This window comes from Tamandua tetradactyla, chromosome 9, assembly GCF_023851605.1.
Source record: "Tamandua tetradactyla isolate mTamTet1 chromosome 9, mTamTet1.pri, whole genome shotgun sequence".
Taxonomy (NCBI): Eukaryota; Metazoa; Chordata; class Mammalia; order Pilosa; family Myrmecophagidae; genus Tamandua; species Tamandua tetradactyla.
The window spans coordinates 24,918,590-24,938,704 of NC_135335.1; positions in this window are offsets into that span (position 1 = coordinate 24,918,590).

Here is a 20,115-nt window from a genome sequence, read left to right on the forward strand (position 1 = left end):
TCTTGTCTGTACAACAGATAGGTGTATTATAGGGTCACCTGACAATGATGGGGTCAGGCAGTGGGGGCAGGAGAGGTGTTAAGCACAGATTCTAGAGCTTTCCCAGGCCTGGCCCCTGCCCTTAAAGAGTCCCCATCACCTCCTGGCCAGTGTTGCCTGGGCTTGGAAGGGGGAATAGGAAGTGGGGTGGGAAACATGGTATTTGTTCTCCTACTTATTTGAAAAGTGAAATGAGAGAACAATGAATAAATTGTGGCAGGTTTTACCTGCCTCCAACTTTTTAAACTACAAAGAAAGCCAACAAAGGTCTACCTGAACTGTTCCTAGCCTACCCACCTGAACTGCTCCCGGCCTACACACCTGGACTGCTCCTGCCCCACCCAGGACCATGCAAAGCAAATTCCAGCAGTAAAGTGATTGGGAAGAGCTGTAAGATGCTAAGCAAACCTATTTAAAATGAAAGATGCCAGGGAGAACAAAACTTATTCTTATTCATATGGTTTGGTAAAATAAATTTCTTTTTTTGGTAAAAAATTCATATGGCCTGTACAAAGAGGCTCACACTGCGTCCATTTCATCCCTGAGGACCACAGGACCCATCTAATGTTTCCTGGTGACTGGTATTATTAAAGTGAGGGACTTACATGGCTCCTGTGATGGCCCCTGGAGAACAGTCACTAGAATCCATGTGTGTCCTGCTGCCCCTCCATGAAGCCCCCGTGAAAAAGATTGGTTCTGCTGCCTCATAACAGCCATCCCCTCACACTTACAGTTTTAGCCCCTCCTTTTAAGGAAGTTTTCTTTGATTGCCCCAGGCTGCATTTTCTTACTATGTCCTTTCATGCTCTGTGTTTTATGCACTTTTGATTTGCTCCTGCTTAGAAATGAGCTTGTAAGTACAGCCAAGTGTCTTTCTAGTGTCCATCTTCTGGTTCAATTCTTGGTATGCACAGGACAGGTATTGCATTCCACATGCACTTGTTTCCAACACTTATACAGAACCAATCTGCACTGACTTGGGGGAACAGGCTGCCAGAGGTGCAGAAGGATGTGAACTGTGGTTGGGACTGCCTCTGGGTGGGAGACCACCCCCTACACCTCTCCAGTTCAATGCCTCACACACTGATCTCCTCTCCCCCAAGAGTGACTGTGCTTGCAGGAAGGTGAGAGCCAGAGGGGGCTTTATAGATCATCTGAGCCCACCCTTTCTTCTGTAGTTGAAGAGACTATGGACCTGCTTAGGGAAGGAGTGACTCCAGACCACCCAGTGGTTAGAGGTAACCAGTAACAAGACCCAAGCCCTGTGACATGAAGTCCCGTGCTCTTGCCAGTGCAATGTAGCAATTTAGCAGTTGATGCTTTCTCTTTTGTGTGGGCCATTAATTTTCTATTGCACACTAGTTTGGACCCCTTCTAGACTGAATGCTGCTTGAAGACAATGGTCACATGTGAAGTTTAGTCTGGGACTGGAGAGTGTCCAGCAGGTCAGAGCACACAACAGGCAAATTATAGTGCTAGTAACATAAGGTCCGATTTATCTGAACCTTTGTTTTTGGAAATTATCTCCAAATGGCATGTTATAGCCATGATCAAATTTGCCTGGGAAAATCTTGTGAGCACTGACCACCAATGGGGTGGGCCACCTGGCCAGGGGGATGTTTCCTGTCAGCAAGTGTGTACAAGCAAAGACTGTAAGAAAGGCCGGCAAGAGGAAGTCCCACGGTGGGTATGAGGCTGGACCACACAATTTTTATCTTCTCTTAGAATTCCATAACTCTGAGACCAAAAGGAGAAACAGAGGGCTCGACCAGGCAGCACACATCTGGAGTCCCTGGAAGATGGCTTGCTTTGTTGTAATTAGTCTTTGTGATGGTTTCTCTCCATCAGGACTGGAAATTCCTGCAAGAGGCAGAGTTTTGTGGTTTTTTAACCAAGAAGTCTTCATTGAGTACTCACCGCACATAAGGTGCTGGGTGCTAGGTGCCAAGGGTGAGACCGAGAAAAACAGGTTAGTGTCTGGCCTCAATGAGCTATAGTTTTGTTGGAGAGAAGAGAAGCTGCACATAAACTCTAAAACATAGGCCATAAAAAGTAAGCTAATAATACAAGAGCTAACTAATAGCTTGGAATGAAAAGAGAAGTGACTGATGTTTCAAGGCCATCCCCGATTAGCTGCCCAATGAGGGGTGCAGACAGCAAGGCCTCGGGCTACTGGAAGAGGGCACACCCACTCAGGCAGCAGCCTCACCAGGGGGCCCTGAAAGCTGGGTTCCGACCTTTACAGTCTATTAACTGCAGTTGTGACAACTGGGGTTTGACTTACAAGGATCACCCAAAAGAATCCACCAATCCTCCTAGAGCCAGGAATTAACCCTGATGCTCAACTGGGGAGGGCAGAGTTGCCATCAGCCCCCTTCAGGTGGGGAAGGTGGCTACAGCCCCTGTCTCCAAGGGAAGAAGCTGACAAAACAGGGGACTCTGCCCTGGTTCCCCCTGCCCTTTCCTCCTCTGGGTGTGAGGTCGGCCTCCCTGTTACACCAGCAAGGCTGCAGTGTAGAGTCAGATGTGGGCCTGTGGGGCAGACTGATGCCTCCTTCTCTAGTGGTGAACAATGCCACAGGACCAGGAGCTGGGGCCCTTCAGGCACTGTGTCCTGGTGGCACTTCGGGTCTGGTCTGTTGATGCCAGGAGACTCTAGTGGCAATCTGTGAGCACTTACCACCACTAATCTGTGTGTGCCCTCCTAACAGAAGGGGTGGGAAGAAGATCCTGCACCCCCTCCAGTTCCCCATATCTCCCCCAGGCCTGGTTGGGATGCAGCCCCTAAGCTTGAACTCCCTCCCCCTCCACCTCTCTTCCTAGCTGGTGTCCTTTGCAATTCCCCACCTTCTCAGCAGAAGAATGGCACTCAGCTCAGTGGGGGGGGGGGGCGTGAAACTTCAGATCTTCAGACCACCTCGTCCAAAACCTGGGGCAGGGGGGAGGAACAAGTCTACAGGAGGGAGAATTCCAGGGCTGGTGGTGACAGCCACCGAAGTCTCTGCCCTCCATCCTAATGCCTCCTTCTTTCTCAGCCCCTGGGCTTCCCTGGGTTTCCTTTAGGGGCTGTGGACGGGCAACCTTCACCACCATCTTAGGACTCTGACCTCAGCATCCTGAGAACAAACCCCCTTTTTAGCTTAGGGGAGAGAAGGTGGAATTTTTCCAGCTGAGCTTTCCCCAAAGCCAAGAGAAGAACATGAGCCTCTGCAAACCACGGAGATTGTGCCTTGTTTGACTCACAGGTTACCAGCAGACGCCCCATTCCCAGACCTGGCTGGTGTGTATGTGCCTGTCACCCTCACTATCCGCTGTCTCCAGTTGGGGTTGGGGTCTGGGGTGAGTTCGCCAGGCTCAGCTCACCTGCTCCTCCCACAGCTGGCAGCGGCAACTTGGGTATCCCTTCTCACCTGTGGTCCCCTGCTCTCTTGCCCAGGACCCCAACACGGCTTGGCCACTAAGTTTTTCTCTCCTTTGAGGATGGTCCCCTATTCTCAGCTTTCTTTGCAGCTCTGACTGAGACAACCTGTCGGGTTTTGAACTGAGCAAATGAGGCAGCTCTCCGAGCCCAGGCTCTCTGCAGGGACTCGTCACTCACTTTCCTCCACCTGGCCCCCACCTGTCACACAGGGCCGGGCACAGGCTTCCAGGCGGCTCCCAGGCAAAGGAGGCTGCACCCTCCATGGACACTCCTAGTGCCTGGCACTCCAGCTCATCCCAGGGTGTCTTACAGAGGGGCACAACCAAGAAGAAACCCCACTCTCCCGCAGAGTCCCTCCCAAACCTGGAGAGCGCCTGCCGTGGGGGCGGGGAGGCAGGATTTCGGGGAGACTTCTTTCAGGCACCCAATGAGAAAACTGGTGGCACTAAGGAAAAGGGCCCAGGCCCGGCTGGCGTGCCAGGATGGCCGAGGAGGGGTGGCATGGGCCAGCGGTGTGGGTGCTGCAGAACCCCCAGCTGCAGGCGCCCCCTCCCCCACCCCGCCTCTGGCTCACCCCTTGCGGTGAAACTGGCGAGGTGGGCGGGGTGGAGGCAGTGGGAATGACTTCACATCTTTGTGGCTGAAAATAGTCCTCTCTCTGGCAGGCTGGTTCAGGGTGTGAAAAGCTACTCTCCCAGGGAGCGGCAGGAAACAGCCAGGGAGAAAAATGAGCTCGAGGCCCACGGCCGCCCGCCCAGCTGGAGGGAGCAGGCGTGACCCCTCCCACCCGCTCACCTCTGGACCCCGCAGCCCCGCCCCCGCAGCCTCGCCCCTGGAGCCAGCGCCGGCCTCGCGACCTCCCGCAGCCAAGTTCCCACTTGCGGCTGCCACCAGGACAGCTCCCACTCCTGCAGGGGTCTTCCTGCTGCACCGGGACCGTGCCAAAAATTCCACACCTTTGGGCATCTAATCCTCCCGCGACCCTGGGCACAGGTGATATTATCACGCTCATTTCACAGACGTGGAAAACGAGGCTCAGACAATGAGTTAGGCCACCCAGGCTCCCAGAGAGAGGAGTGCAGAGGGCGGGGTGGGTGCCCGGGCTGCTGACCTCCGCCTTCCAGGAAGCAACCTATTATCCTATTCGACTGCTAGGGACACCCAGCCCCTGCACTTCCCCAGCAACACACTCAGGCTGTGAAGGGTCCCCGGCCTCTCACACCCCACACATCCAGGTGCTCATATCATGAGCTACCACCTGCTCTGGTGCTGGGCTCTGTAGAATGAGGTGTGGCAGGAGGAGCCAGTTCACCCACTCCTCAGACTCCCCAAGGGATGGGCAGAAATGGTGGCTCCCTCCCCACCAGGTCAGAGGGAGTTTCTGGGGCTAGAGGAATGTGGGACACCTCCCCACCTCTGCCCAGGGACCTGGCACCTAACTGATGCTTCAGTGTGAGCATGGGTGATGTTGTCTATTCCCAGCATGATTCCCAACCTTCATTTCTACCCTAAAGTACACCAGATAATTAAGTCTCTCTCAGGCCTCCTCAGGATAATGCAGATTAATTTATTATTTAAATCCAAATAAAATGTTAGCTCATTGTCTTAATAGTTCTGATAAATACTTGGGGAGGGGCACGGGATGGAAATCCTCCCACCTGCCCTCTACTCCCTTCCATCCCCCCCAGAATGCAAAGACACTGCAGGTCTGACAAGCAGCTGGCAGGACAGGTGCATTCACTGGGGTTGGGGGTCAGGCATGAGACACGGCGTGCACATGCTACTATTGGTGACTGCCTGGACCCCAGATCAACCCTCTGACCACAGGCCATACCCCGTGCCCTTCCACCCAAGAAGGAAAGTAGACAGAAGGTGAAGAAGGCAGGAACCAGAGACAAACTCTCTGATGCTGGAGGCTGCCCAGCCATCCCAACTCCCGCGCACCCTGCTGGCGGGGGCTGGGGAAACGTGCGTGGGGCTCAGTTCCCGAGAGTGCACAGCTCGGGTGTTTTGAGAGCTACTCTTCTCAAAAATGTTTTCTGGGGGAAAGGCTATTTTGCCAAATGATCCGGAGACCGGTAGGGGTGGGGCGGTGGGGGGAGGTCACTGCTAGGCACACAGAAACTGGGGCGCATAGGGGTGAGAACTGTCTTAGCCTGCCGAGAACCCCTTCTCCTTCCACACCCCATTCTGTGCCCTGCGGACCAAGGTGAGGCCTGGGAGCAGAGCCCTCTTCCTGGGCGCACTCCTCCTTCCCCCATGCAATGGTCTCTGGTGAGGGCTGGGTGCAGCGTGGGAGGGCTAGTCCTTATCCTGTCTCCCTGCCAAGATGCTCTCCACAAGCAATGACACAGGCAGTAATAACCTCAACATTACAAGGGACCTACAGCCTGCTTGGCCAAGCCCCTCACTTTACAGATGCAGAGAATGAGGCTGAGAGATGGAGCGGGTGACTTTAGGCACAGAGTGGGTTGGTCACAGAGTAAATGATGTGAATGTTGTCCAGTTATCAGTGCTCCCCACTGACATTGGACCTGAGTGTCCATTGTGGGGTGATTGGCAAGGAGGGGGTACAAAGAGGACTATGGTGTGGACCTGTGCCCACGGTGCTGGCAGGGGAATCACAGATACAAGAGCCTCATCACAAGCAGCTGCCCTGACAGATGGGGAAACTGAGGCCTACCAGGTCAGGGCTGGGTGGGCTGGTAGGGAGAGGAGCCAGCATCCTACCTCCCAATGCCCTGGGCCCCTCACCTTGCTTGCCACTTCCCTGGCAGCATCCCAACTTGACAGTGGCTTGTTCAGGCTCAGATTTACCTTGATGACACCAGGTCTGGAGACAGGCAGGAGTCCCTGGCATGGAAGGGGCTGGATTCCACAGGAAAATATATGGAACACGTCATGTGGTTGTGGTTTCTTCACGCCAGCCAGTCCTACAGCTGGCAATTAATTTCTCCTATAGATGAAACACCTTTCATATCACTTTATCTGGAGAGCTTGAATTGACAACAGTGGGTGTAATTTATACATACTTTTTACCCATCTGTTAGCATTCAGGCTTCAGGCTGCTTGTGTTTTTTCCTTCGATTCTCTCCCCAAATTGAAAGGATTAGGTTTGGATTAGGTGAGTGTTTTAACCAGATATTCAAAAAGATGGATGGCAGTGTTTCCAGAAAGTTAATGCCCAGGGGAGGCCCTCACATAATGTGCCCGGGTGGGACTCAGTGATCTGGGGAATTGCCTCCACCATGCGGGCCCAGAAGCCACTGCCCTTGGGATGCCAGCTGCCAAGGGCCTCGGGGACTCTCCAGACCTGCCCTTCATTTTACAGATGAGAAAACTGAGGCTCAGAGAAGCAAAGGGACTCCTGAAAGGATGCACAGCTGCCCAGAGGCAGAACCAGAGCTGGTCTGGGGTTTCTGACTGCAGTGAGCATCGGAGTGAGGGCAGCTTGGTTTTCCCTTGAGACTGGCAGAGGTGGCATGGACAGGAACTGGAAGGCTGCTCCTTAGTTTCTACAGAAGTGAGGTTTGGCTATAGACTGAAAGCAAGACTGAGTTAGGGCAATTTCTGGCAAGTATTTTTCTGATTGTGTGTGTGTGTGTGTGTGTGTGTGTGTGTGTGTGCAGTGACTGGGAGGCTGAGGCTGAGGTGCTCCCCTCTGGAACACCCACAGTTCTATTATCAGTGGCTATTTGACCTTATTTTCTCTGGCACAGTTGGCTGTCTTCTCCCAACCTTTACAAGGGCCTTGGGGCCAAGGGCCATGCTAGGCTCCTTGGGGCCTCTCCCCACCTGACCATCTTCATAGGCTTCTCAGGTGGCTCCCCCCACCAAACCGCCCCACCCCTGGAGCTCTGAGGAGCAGTACAGAAGGAGCCTTCACACTGCCTTGGGCAGGTTCTGGCTGATACAGCTAGAAGGTTTCATGCCACATCTGGTGGGCTGGGAAGGTCAGGAAGGCAGTGAATGGGGACCTGGCTCTTAATGGGACCTGGTGGGGGACAGGGAAGAGGTCCATGTTTGTCTTTGCAGGCCACTCAGGAACCATTTGCCCTCAAGACTCCTAAATCCCAAGCAGAGTAGCCGGTCATTCATCCATGCACTCAGCCACTGTGGCTTAAGTGCTGCCCTGGGTGAGACCCTGTGGTAGGCTTCTGGGAGGACATGATGGGGCCTTGCCCTCTGAGGCCACAGGCTGACTTCTGGCCACCCAAGGCCACAGCAAGGTGTGGGTCACCACTGGCTCCTTTGTTACTTCTTCCTGCCCACACTCGGCCCCACAGCCCTTAGCAGCAAGACCGGTTAGAACAGTGAAATGGTTTCATATTAACGCAGGGGCCAGAGGAGGTTCGGCCATTCAATGTTACGTTAGACCCAAGGTGTCCTGTACACGTTCCCGGTGGAGCTTTCCAGGTAACCTTGGCCGGAGGGCCTAGGTGAGGGGGAACATGCCAGAACTAACAACCAAGTCTGGGAGAGGGGACTCGGGCTGTGCTCTCCCCTTGGAGTTCGAGGACATCTTAGAGAGCTGAGAAGAAGGGCAGGTCTGTCCTTGCATCCGTGCAGCACCCCTCACCCCAGTGCTAGCTGCCGTGGCTAGAGTGCCAGCACGTCCCAGTCCAGTGGGACAGCAACCAAAGCTCGGCGCTGGTTCCTGGGCCTGCCTGACATTGCTTCTCCATACGAGGAGTCACACCAGATGTCCTGAGGTTTAGCTCCAAAAACAGAGTCATGTGATGCTAAAGACAGAGGAGAAGCCCTTTCTTCTGCCATGGAGGCTGTGGGAACTACAGGGAATAATTAGGGAATGGCACTGGCTTAATACAACTAACTGGATCCTCTGGGGATTACTGCTAAGAGTGGCCAGAAGTGGACAGACAAGATACAGGCTGAAGTTTTGTGGTCTTTCTGCCAACCTCTCTGACCAACCTCCTTCCCACCCAGTTGCCTACCCATCCACCTTATGATCCATTAACCTCACCATATCTTAATATCTGCCTAACTAACTATCCACCTACTGAACTACCCACCATCTAATCCCCTAGCTACCCATCTTGCCACCCACCACACCCCATCTAACTAGTCATGCACCTCTCTATCCACCCACCAACTTGTCCTTCAAGACCTTGGGCAAATGCAGAAAAGTCTCTGGAACTTGATTTCCTGGCTGCAAACAGAAATGAGAATTCTCCCCTGATCTCCTCCTGAGCTGGTGTAAAGGATCTGATGGGCTTGAAAATGATTTTTAAAGTAGTGCAAGGAACACAAACACTAGATGGTAGATGTGTTATTGTTGTTGTCACCATCACCATCACCATCACCGTTAGTGCGCCTGCCGCTACTGATATCTAAGCCCCTCCTGACCTGAGATAATTTTTAGACTCTCCTCCCAGGGCCCAGTCAGTGGCTCTGCACAACCATTGACTGATGGCTTGGGGTTTGTCTTTAAATATCTCTTCCCAACCTAGGAGTGTGGGTGGGTGGTGGAGAAACGTGATCCACCCAGCCCCCCACTCCCCCCCCATTTCCTGAGAGTTTCAAGGTCTGTACCAAGGTCCTGGCTCTCCCCTGAACCACCCCACACCACCACATTCCTGCCGAACTCAGCAGCCTGATGAGAAACGAAAGGGTCTGGGTGGGGGTGTGGGCAGGTGGGGTGGCCTGTGGGGCTGTGAGTGCATTAATGGCTGCACTGGCTGCAGGGAAACCTCAGAAGGATGCTGGATCTGTTTGTGTTTTCCAATGTTAAGGCTTCAGGACCAGAGAAAACAAACTGGGAGCTTCAAATTGAGGAGGCTAATTGTTTAGATGGGAAGATATTATGTACAGCAATGGGGTAATTAAGAAGGAGGGGGTAGAATGAGGCACTGTGGTTTGGCCGGGGGAGCTGGGTCCAGGCTGGTAAGGATTATATGGCAACCAGGGGGCCCATTATCCAGAGCCAGACCATCTGCCTGTGGTCACCCTCTAACTTTGCAAGATCACCTTTGGGGAAGGTGCATATGAAACAAAAGGGATACCTATTTGCCTAGGGTCTCTGGTATGGGAGCCAGATCCCCTCCCCATTCACCACTATATGCATGCAACTTGGGAGACTTCTCTTCTTTAAAGCCCAATTCAGCCCACTTCCCCCAGGAAGCCCTCCTGACTACCACAGACTAGCCCATTTCTACTCCCTACATTCTCCTGAGCTGCAGGGACTGCCTCTTCATTGCACAGGATGGAGCATCAGGGGCTTCTCCTTCTCCAGGTAACCCGTGCCTGGCTTAGGGGTGGACACACTGCTAGGTCCAGCCAACTTGTGAATGAAGAATGAATTTCCCAGAGATTTTGCAAGAGTAAATAGGAGGGTGAAGAAAAGGGATAAAAACCATCAGCATCAGCTCAGTTGAAGGAATAAATAAAAAAAAACCTACTAACAGGGCTTCTCTGGGGCCTGGTGTGTCCATCCATCCATTTGCATTCACCTGCCTGCCTGCTGGGTATTGCCATAAGGAAATAAACATGGAAGTGGAGAATCCACAGTCAACAGGCACCAAACACTCAAATCTCAGATTGACTCTGGAGAATCATTTGAGAATACTTAAAAATTGTAGATCTCAGGGAAAAAATATCTTCCCTTTGAAGCAGAAACTCACCTATTTGCAAATTAATGGCTGGGTGGGTTAGGAGACCTCTGGAAGGGAAGGGAGAGAGGGTGGTGGCTGGGGAGATGGTCATCAAAATGTGGCATTGGCTGCTGAAGGGGCTTAAATGGGAGTAACACAGTGAGGTGGCCTTGGGATGATGGGGGCTGGAGGCCAGGCCAGGCTTGGGTTCTGAGAAACAGACTGTGCCATGCATCTCCTCCCAACATTTGTGAAGAAGCAGATGAGCAGCCAGGAGCACAGACGCCTGTGGGGCTGTGGGAGTGTCCAAGCCAGATGCACAGGGAAGGAACAGGATGCTTGTTGGAGATGCCTGGAACTCTCAGAAGGTCCCAAGGAGAATCTGGATGGGGCTCCATAATATCCCCCCGCCACATCATTCTGCCAAGCAACCCCCCACCAGCACCTGCCGTCACCCGTGCTCTGTTCCCTGAGTCAGCCAGGAGTCGGTCACACCGACTCCTGGCCGTGTTATCTCCATGTTCTGACTTGGCTATTCCTTCCCTGACTTGCTCACCCAGAGCCTACCTCATGCTTTTACTTTTAGACAAACAGAATAATGGCTCTGGTCATTTCTTTTTCCACTTTTGTAAGGCAAGGAAGAAGAGAAAAGAAATCCCAGGAGGCCAAGGAGAAGCAGAGATGGGGGTGGGGAGAGGGGGTTTGCCCCCTGCGAGACCTCGGCCCAATCTGACAGCCTACCCGGGCCTCTCCAGCTCACTGCGTCTCTGTCTAAAGCACACGTGGCCCTGCACATTGGTGTACTTGGGTTTGCAGCGCACAGCTCTCGGCTTCCCAACTGTGAGCTCCTAGGGGGGTGGGGAGCCCGCTCCTCTCTAATGGCCCCTGGCTCCCTGTTGCCTGTAGATCTGAGTGAGTAAACAACCTGTCCATTGCATCTTGACCTTCTGGGATTTCATGTCTTTTCTTTGCTTACAAAAATGGAGGAAGAAAAGACCAAAGCCATAATTTAATTTGTTTAAAAGGAGAAGCATGAGGCGAGCAGTAGGTTAGGAAAACAGGTGAACCAGGCTCAATCAGTTGTGCCCCATGCCCTACCCCCCAGTTTGCACACACGACTCTGTCCAGAGGCTCCGGGCTGGCAGGAGTGGTCTTCCAGGACCCACTGTGAGATTTGGGGAGCCTTCCCCCAAGTGTGTGCATGTGGGATGGGGAGAGGGGCTGCTGCCCATCATTTCTCAAAGCAAGACATGGTATTGTTAGGGTGGTGGCAGAGCAAGAGGAATGAATGCCTGGGAGGCTGGAGGGAGTGGCAGAATGCCACCCTGGAGGCTCAGGCAGAGGGCCAGGGGCCCTGCCTCCCATCCACCGTCCTGGGTATGGAGGGCAGATCCTGCTTCCTTAGCTCCCTCTTCCTCACCACATGTCACAAAGGTCACTGACCTGGGTTTGGAGCCCCTAACTACACTCACAAGCTCAACCCCTTTGGGATCCCATTCATCCAACATCCATCCACTGGGCATCAACTGGTTGTTCCACCACCTGCCCAGTGAGATGCCAGATCCACAAATACCCATTGTGCATATTCGGAGTGTCTGTTGCTAAGACAGTGGCTATATATTTAGAGGTTTGTGGTAGATTGAATCATGCCCCCCACAAAGACATGTTCAAGTCCTAACCCCCTGACCTGGAGGTGTGAACTCATTTGTAAATGGTTAAAACCCAGTATGACTACAGTCTTATAAGCAAAGGAAATTTGGAAACAGACATACAAGGCACAGGAGGAGATAGACAGCTCGCCCCATGAAGAAGGTTGAGCTTGGTTGCCTGCAAGCCACCACCGGGACCCTACAGACATCAGAGAAGGCATGGCCTGTTGATACCTTGGTTTTGGACTTCTAGCTGCCAAACCATGAACCAATAAATAAATTCCTGTTTAAGCCAACAGGCACATGGCATCTGTCTGAGCAGGCCTGGGAAACTGAGGACATGGGCCCAACAAAATACACTTGGTGTGCATCCACAGCACTTTTGTTGTAATTTGCAATGCTTAGCCTTGAATCTTGGCTTTGCCACTTGCTGCCTGGAAGTTACTTATCTTTTTTCTGTCTCAGTGTCCTCATCTGTTTAAAGGGTTACTGTGACAAATAAACAAGGTAACCTATTTAAAGTATTCAGATCAGAACCTATCATTCTGTTGTTTCCTGAGTTCCTCCTAAAGGCCTGAGTCAGCTGAGCCACACCCCGAGGCCCCGCAGTGCTCACCCTGAACCCAGACAGACATCTGTGTGCTGTCTGTGCCCAGTGGGAGGAGATGGAGAAAGTGGGCCCGTGGCCATTGTCAGCAGGCACCGGAGCCCAGAGCCCTGGGCAAGCTGCAGACACTGTGAGCAGTCTGGAGCTGTTGCTGGAAGCTTTGATGGACTCCCTGCGAGAGGCAAGTGTGTGAAGAGGTGGAGAGCACTGCCTGTGAGTCCTTCAGGGTGCTGGAGTCCATTTATGATGAGGTCACTTAAGAATATTAAATTCTTTGCTCCAGGCTCCAAAGATTCCCACTGCCTTGCTCTACCCAAAAGCCAAAGTTACAGCTGCAATAAACAAAGCTGCCCTTCTCCAGGAGAAATGAGTGCATATTCTGTCTCTCTCTCTCTCTTTCTCTCTCTCTCAAACACACACACACATGCACACACGACACAGCCTCAGAGAAGACAGGGGTGGGTTGCAGAGTGTTCACACCTCTGCCTTCTGGGGACTGGCAGATGCTTCACTGCACTGTCCATGTCCCTAGACCTAGCTCACATCACAAAAGGCTCAGAACAGGCCCTCCGGGTAGGCCCCCCCACCTCTGCCTCACCTCGCTTCACTCTGTGGGTGAGGTGCTGAGAGACACCATGTCTGACCACCAGAAGTGACTCAAGTTTGACTCTCAAAAAAATAAAGGTAGTTTCCAGAAGAGGGTGCTGTTGGAACATTCTTCGTGTGGGATGTGGCTCCTGGTTGCCTGCTGGGACTCAGGTGCAAGAAGGGGTCCCTGGCCTGAGCTGGGAAGCAGGAGCGGCAGCACAGTTCTCACTGGGGTGCACTGGTTAGCAGTGCAGCAAGCCTGAGGCTGGGAGCCAGTGCCGTGCCTTCTAATCAGCATCTCTGTGGGTGGCCTGCAGGGGACAGGCTAAGAAAGGGTGGGTGAAAGATGAGGATAAGGCATCCTGTCTGCTCACTGCCCCCACCACACCCCCCAAATGCGGCCAGGGGAGAGCTTGGCAGGCCCCCGCACCCATGACCGTGGGGCCTGCCCTGTCCATCCCCTCCTGCTGGGAGCAGAAATGGAGGCAAGAAGGGCTACAGTGGTCCAGGAGGCTGGGTCCCTGAGGAGTTTGGGACCTGCTGAGGAGGGTTTGGGGTCTGCCAATCATGGCATTGGCATCCAACTGTGTGTTTGTGTGTGTAACTCAGAGTCACCACCTCATGGGGTGGTGTGGCTGGCAGACAGCCCAGGGCTGGGTTACAAGGACACAATGAGTAAGATGATTAAGCAAAGTTGGGAGTGGGGGGGCATGGGGCTGAGAGAGGCACACACACAGATGTTGACAGGGAGACAGAGACAGAGAGAGGGGAGCATTAGGACAGAGAGATGGGGGAGGGGGACAGACCCACAGACAAGAACTTGAGAAGATTGGAAGTGGGGAGAAAGGAGAGGGATGCGTCTGGTTTTGTATCTCCCACAGAGCTTCCCTTGAGAAGCTGAAAGAGAATGAGAAGAGAGAGCAGGCAAAGCAGACAAAGGAATGCCTGGAATCTTCATATTGTCTGTCTGTCTATCTCTCTCCAGTCTCTTTCTCTCACACCCTCCCCCTCCTCATTATCATGTGCCCTTGAGCATTGGTCATGTGGCGGGTGTGGCATGTACACAACAACCCTTCCAGCAGGGAGTCTCCACTTTGTAGAAAGGGAAACAGAGGCTCATAGTGGTGAAACCCGGAATTCTGACCCGCAGCTTTGTAGCACCATCTTCCCCTTGGGCTCACTGCTGCTGCTCCAGAGATGGTTCTGAATATGGGAGCTTTGCTGCAGCCCACAGAGACCATCCTGGATTCTGAGATTAGGGCAGGAGGATGTGTGTGTGAGGAGGGGACTGGGGACTGTACCAATGCCCCAGCCATCCTTCAGTCTTTGAACCTTTCCTGTTCACATGCAGGAACCGATTGATTTGGAGAGCCAGGGCCTTACAGGGCAGGGGCTTTCCAGCAAGAAAGCAGGTTGGGTGGGCTGGGCAGACCCTACCAACCCCTCCCTTGTCTAGCTCCAGCCTGGAGGGACTGGGCCAGTTCTGGGTTGCTGATGCCAGCCTCCTGGAGTCCTCCCTCAGGGGTGCTCCCCTGGAAGGACATGGATCAGGAGCCAGCAAAGGTGAGAGCCTATTGGAGGTATGGGCAGTCAGGCCTGGGAACAGAAGTGCTCTCATGGCTTCCCAGTGTGGGAAGTGGGCATCCACTTTCCTATGCAGGGAGGGTGGGAAAGACTTGCTCTGTCCATCCCACAGGTTCAGTGTTGAGTCTTGGCTCTGCCTCTTATGAGCTGTGTGCCCTTGGTTAAGGCTGCTAGCCTCTCTGAGTCAGCTCCACCACCTATAAAATGAAGAAAATAATGGCCCAAGCCTCCAGGGTGTGCAATTAGATAAGAATCCATGAAAGCACTTAGCATGACTCCTAGCACATGGCAAGCATTCATTAAATATTAGTACTATGTATTTAACCATTAAAATAATTACTCATTTTCCTTTGGCTTCTCGCCTTTCTTCTCTCCCTTGCTGTTCCCTGCCCCTTGGCCCCTTCCTTCTCCCTAAACTGTTTAGCTTGCTTTCTGAGGGCCAACTAGGTGTCAAGACCTCTGCTAGGGAGTGGGCCACTGTGAGAAGCATCAAGATGCTGGGGGCATTTCTGAGTATTTTTGATGTGTAATGACCTGTCATCAGCTCAAGATACACCCGCCTCTCTTTTTCTCTCAAGGAGCTTCCTCTAAATGACTTCATTCATTCACTCACTCATTCACTCACCACTAAAAACCCTTCACCAGGTGATGAGTGGCAGAAGTGAGGAAATGCAGTGCAATCCTGCCGCAGTGCTCTAATGGAGTAAACAAGAATTCTGTCTCATAAAAGGCAGAATCCCATTATTGAGCAGTGGCTGCGATGGCACAGGGGTGGCCTGTGCAGTGAGCTGGCAGGGGCACTGGGGCCCTGGGGGCCAGTCACCAGACCCATGAACCCCACATTTGTGTGACCCAGCATGCATCACGGAGAGGCTTCACCCCAGTTAGCATACTCACCCACAGATCTGAGTGGAGGTTTCTGAAGGCCGTGCCCATATGGCCTCCCCGGACCCCTCTCTATCCCCTGAAAGTGAGTTCCAGCACCCCTGGGTGTTGCTGCAGACCCTGTACAGGGAGGAGCCATCACCCACAAAACAGGGGCCAGAACCCGGGACCTTGCTTGCACGCACATGTCTTCTGGGCCCCACCCAGGGCCTTCTTCTCTGGCAGCTGGATTATGGCAACTGGTTCTGTGTTTTTTTCTCCATGCAGACTGGTCCCCAAGCGGCCCAGGCCCACCCCCACTTCCGAGGCTGTGCGAGGCTTAGAGCCCTCTTTGCAGCTCCACTACAGGGCTGGGCAGGCCCCTAGGGCCCAACTGCACCTTCTACCCTGTGGGATTGACTTTCTCTTCTGATTTGTATAGGCCCTGGTCCTCGTGTTTGGGCTGGCATTCCGGGTTTTCATTGATTAAGTGTCTTTTTGTAGGGACACTCATTCCTTTATTCCTTCCCTCTTCCTGCCACTGTCCATTCCCTCTACATGGGCTGACAGCATCCCTATGGCCTGCACTACTGAGTGCCTGTCCCCCAGCACCCCCGGGCAGGAGCACCTCCTCCTCTACTCTGTGGCACTCTTACCTCCATCCCGTGGACAGGGAATGGGTCTCTTCCTAGAGCCACAGTGGTGTAAGTCCAGGTCTTAGAACAGTGATTTCCATTTAAATTAGCCAATTCCTGTACATAGACAATGAGGGTTCAGAGTGAGGGATGGCTGGAGTGTGTGTGCAGTCCCCAGACCCATCCTCATTGTCTGTGTGTGTCTGCATGCACACACACAGAGACACAGACACAGACCCAGACACACCTGTTGAGCCTACCTGGATAGCCTGGTTGAATGGCAAATTGTACAAACTGTGGGTCAGCCCAGTACAGATGACTTTGGAATTTTGTGGTGCTGGCCTCACCACGCATCTGCTCCCTGCCTTGCCCCCAATGGGAGTGGGTCTGCTGTTACCAGAGGCCCTGAGGCCTATGCTGATCACCAGAGCTTGAGACCTGGGCAAGAGGGCATGGAAGACTGTTTATTTCTCCTGGTCACAGTCCTGCCTAGGAGGGTTGGAGAGGACTGAAGAAGTCCTTGCCATCTTCACAGGCCTCCAGACCCCTGACATGTGGCTCTAGCCTCCTACTCCGGGAAGCCTCCTTGACTGCTGCAGCCTGCTTGATGGTGCCACCAGCTGAACTGCAGTGTGCTGTGCTGCCCATGTGGTACTGTCCAATGTGACTCTCTCAAAAGCAGAATCTATCTCCTCCTCTCAGTGTGCCCTCAGTGCCCACAACAGAGGGGTGTCCAGTCAAAAGGCACTGGCCTGGGGGGAGTGTGAAGTTGTTCCTCCCACCCCTTCTTGTTTACAGGCTTTGAAGCAGGCTCTGGGCCCCTGACAGTGTTCCAGCATCTGGGAGGCTGGCGGGAAATTCTCTGACCACCTTCGAGGGCACTGCCAGGAATAGATGTGGCCACCCTGTCACCTGCATGGGTCTGGCAGCCCCAGAATGCCCTTTCTCCAGACATTATGTATCTTTTCCAAGGAGCTCTAAGCCCCCACTGCCTGGTTCCTCAGGAATGAAAGCTCATCTTGGCTAACAAACTTGGTTCTGCAGAATGTGTCAAGTCACCACTCCATAATGCAGGCCAGCAGACCAGAACCTGTCTGCATCTTGGGCCACACGCTGTGGCCACTAGTCAGTCACACAGACATGGAGCCATATGCATGCTGGGTGCTGGCCCAGCATGGTTTCACAAGTCCCACCAAAGGGTCTGCCTGACAAGAGGCCCTTAGCAACAGTCAGATCCCTTTGCTAAGTCACCAAGGAAACCAGACTGCAGTGATGAGGTGACTTCTTTGGAGTCCATAGCTTGCTAGCTGAATCAGACCACCAACCACTACTCCTTGCCCCAACTCAGAAGCTTAGGGTCCACAGGGAAGAGCTTTGGGATTGGCAGTCAGGGAGGGCTCCAGGATGGAGGAGTCATCTAAGCCATTTTGGGCAGGTGGGATTCAGGTCCTAAGAGAAGAGGAAGGATGCGGACACAGGGCATGAAGATGCACAGGTTGTCTTCATCTGAGAATGAGTGGATGAGTGTGGATGGGATCGTGGTAGGTAGGGACTGGGAAGAACCCAGGGAAAGAGAAATCAAGGCTCTGGGAGCCCAATCTCAGCTCTGCTCTGCAAGGCTGGCTGTGTGACTCCAGGCAGGTGGAGAAATTCTCCCATCCAGTCATTCTCCTAGTGTTTACTAAGTGCCCCAGGTCACTTCATGCCACAAACTGTTCTAGGATCTGGGATATGGCAGGGAATAAAAATTCCTGCCCTCCTGGAGCACACAGTCCAGCAAAGGCAGACAGTAAACAAGGTGCAATAGGGTGAGTAGTGATGGAAACAGTGAAGCTGAGTAAGGACAAGCAAGGATGTTTGTCCTGGGGCCAGGGGAAGCTATTTTATATAGAATGGCCAGGGAAAGCCTCTCTGGTAAGGTGACATTTGAGCAGAAAGAGAAAGGAAATGAGGGAGTGAGTCAAGTGCAAAATGCAACATTCAAGTGCAAAAGCCCTGAGTAATGGGTTGGCTGGATGGGTTGGCTGGAGGAGGAGCAATCTGTAACCACAGGGGTCTCTGTGCTCCCCTCCCAGAGCTGAGTCTGCTCAAACAGAGCCTATTCTGCATGCTTGGAGCTACTCCCATGACTCTGGGGCAGAATGAGTAAGATTCTTTCTCTTTGCCAGGTGGGAGAACTGAGGCACAGAAAGAGCAGGTCTTAACCAAGAGGTGATACAGGGATGGAATTTGAGGTCTAGCTAGGTAGGGAACAGAAAAGGACCTGAATTTTCAACCTCAAGGTGTGTTCCTAATTTAGTACAACACCATTTTCCCTGCCTACTAACCCTTGATCCCCCCCACCCACCCAACTCATTCTCCTACATGCAGGCTCTCGCCTGGGTTTGAGGAAGCTTTTTAATGGGGAGGAGGAGGGGGGTGGGGGTCGAGCATGGGTCACAGGTGCTGCTTCATGAAAGAAGCAGGTAACGATCATTTTCACAACAAGCATTTCTGGTGCAAGGAGTCATGGGGGTTGGGGGAGGCAGATAGCCACCCCGGAAGGTCCCGAGTTGTTTTTCTTAGCCTGATGGGGCCCATAACTCTTTCCTTTACAATCCTTAACTCACACCAAATACATAGTAGTGAATATAAAATGACACAAATCCTTTTGCTAGATATTTCTATCATTCAGAAGCTAAAATACATGTAAATAGCTAAATTAGGCAAGAAAAGTTAGCTACTGCTAAGTTTTATAAAATCCTTCTTTACATAAGAAAAGTTAGCTACTATTAAGCTTTATAAAATCCTTCTTTACATAAGAAAAGTTAGGTACTATTAAGCTTTATAAAATCCTTCTTTACATAAGAAAAGTTAGCTACTATTAAGCTTTATAAGAGCCTGGACTCTGTGCTGCCCTGGGGCTGGGGGCCAAGGGTAGGGATAACAGAAGAGGCTGAAGTCCCTGCCCACGGGAGAAAACCCAACTCACAGGTAGTTGGGGCAGAGGTGGAAAGGAAGGACTGGGGGTTGGGGGTCCTCAGAGAGGCCCAGGTGGGGGTGCATGAGGGCTTCCTGGAGGAGGAGGCCAGGGCATATGGGCCTTTGGAGCAGCCACAGGAAAAGCATCCCAGATGGGAGGAGGGCCAAAGGGGTGCAAATGCTTGTGGGCTGGCGTGAGCATGTGTGAGAGAAAGGGAGAGTCTGGGGGGGGGTTCTATTGCTGCTGGAAAAAATACATGCATGGGAAATGGGGAGAGGGGTGGGGAGGCTTTGGTGATGCCTCTTCACTTTTCACCTTTCCTCTATCAGAATATGGGTTTGTTCTCTTTGTGTCTCTCTGTGTTTACATCCATGTGAATGACTTTCTCTGCCGCTTGGTCTCTCTGTCTCTTTCAATGCCTCTACCTCTGTCTCTCTTTGCCTGTGGCTCTGCGCCCTTATCCAGGTCCCTTGGTCTCTTGGCTTCCCCCGTCTCCTTCTCTCTGCCTGGGTTCTCTCGGTCCCTTTTGGTCTCTCTGCCTCCCTCTCTCTTCTCCCCGCCCCCTCTCCTCTTTGTCTCAGAACAGGAAGAGGCCTGCAAAAGACTGCTTTTCCCTCCCGCCGCCCCACCCTCCTTACCCTCCCCAGGTTTTTTCTCTCGCTCCTTATTCAAGGCACGTAAAGTGCGCACAGCTGCTCCCAGCTGAAAGGGGACTTAATTGCACCCCCGTGGCCATGGCGATCCTTGACGATCCCGGCGGCTGGAGCGTCGACCTCACGATCCCCCTCTTGGGGCGTCCGGGCGCACAGGCTTGCGGGGCTGGGAGCTGACCCACGCGGCGCCGTGGCTCGGCGGCGGGGGCCCCGCGAGGGCTCCCCAAATGCCTTTCCCATCCCCAGCCAAAGCTCCCACCTGCTGCCGTGACTTCAGCGCCTCCGTGACCTAGCCCTCTCCGGGCCATCCCCGGTCCGGTGCACTAAGGCACACTAAGATGCACTCATCTTCTAGTGGGGTACAAAGCACTACCCTGTCATCAGCCGTGGCCTGGGATTTGGGGGGTGGAAAAGAGGCATCGGGTGAGCTCTGGGCACCATCCCTTCACCTGTGGATTTGCCGCACCCGCAGCGGAGAGAGGGGACAAGAAAGCGAGACTCT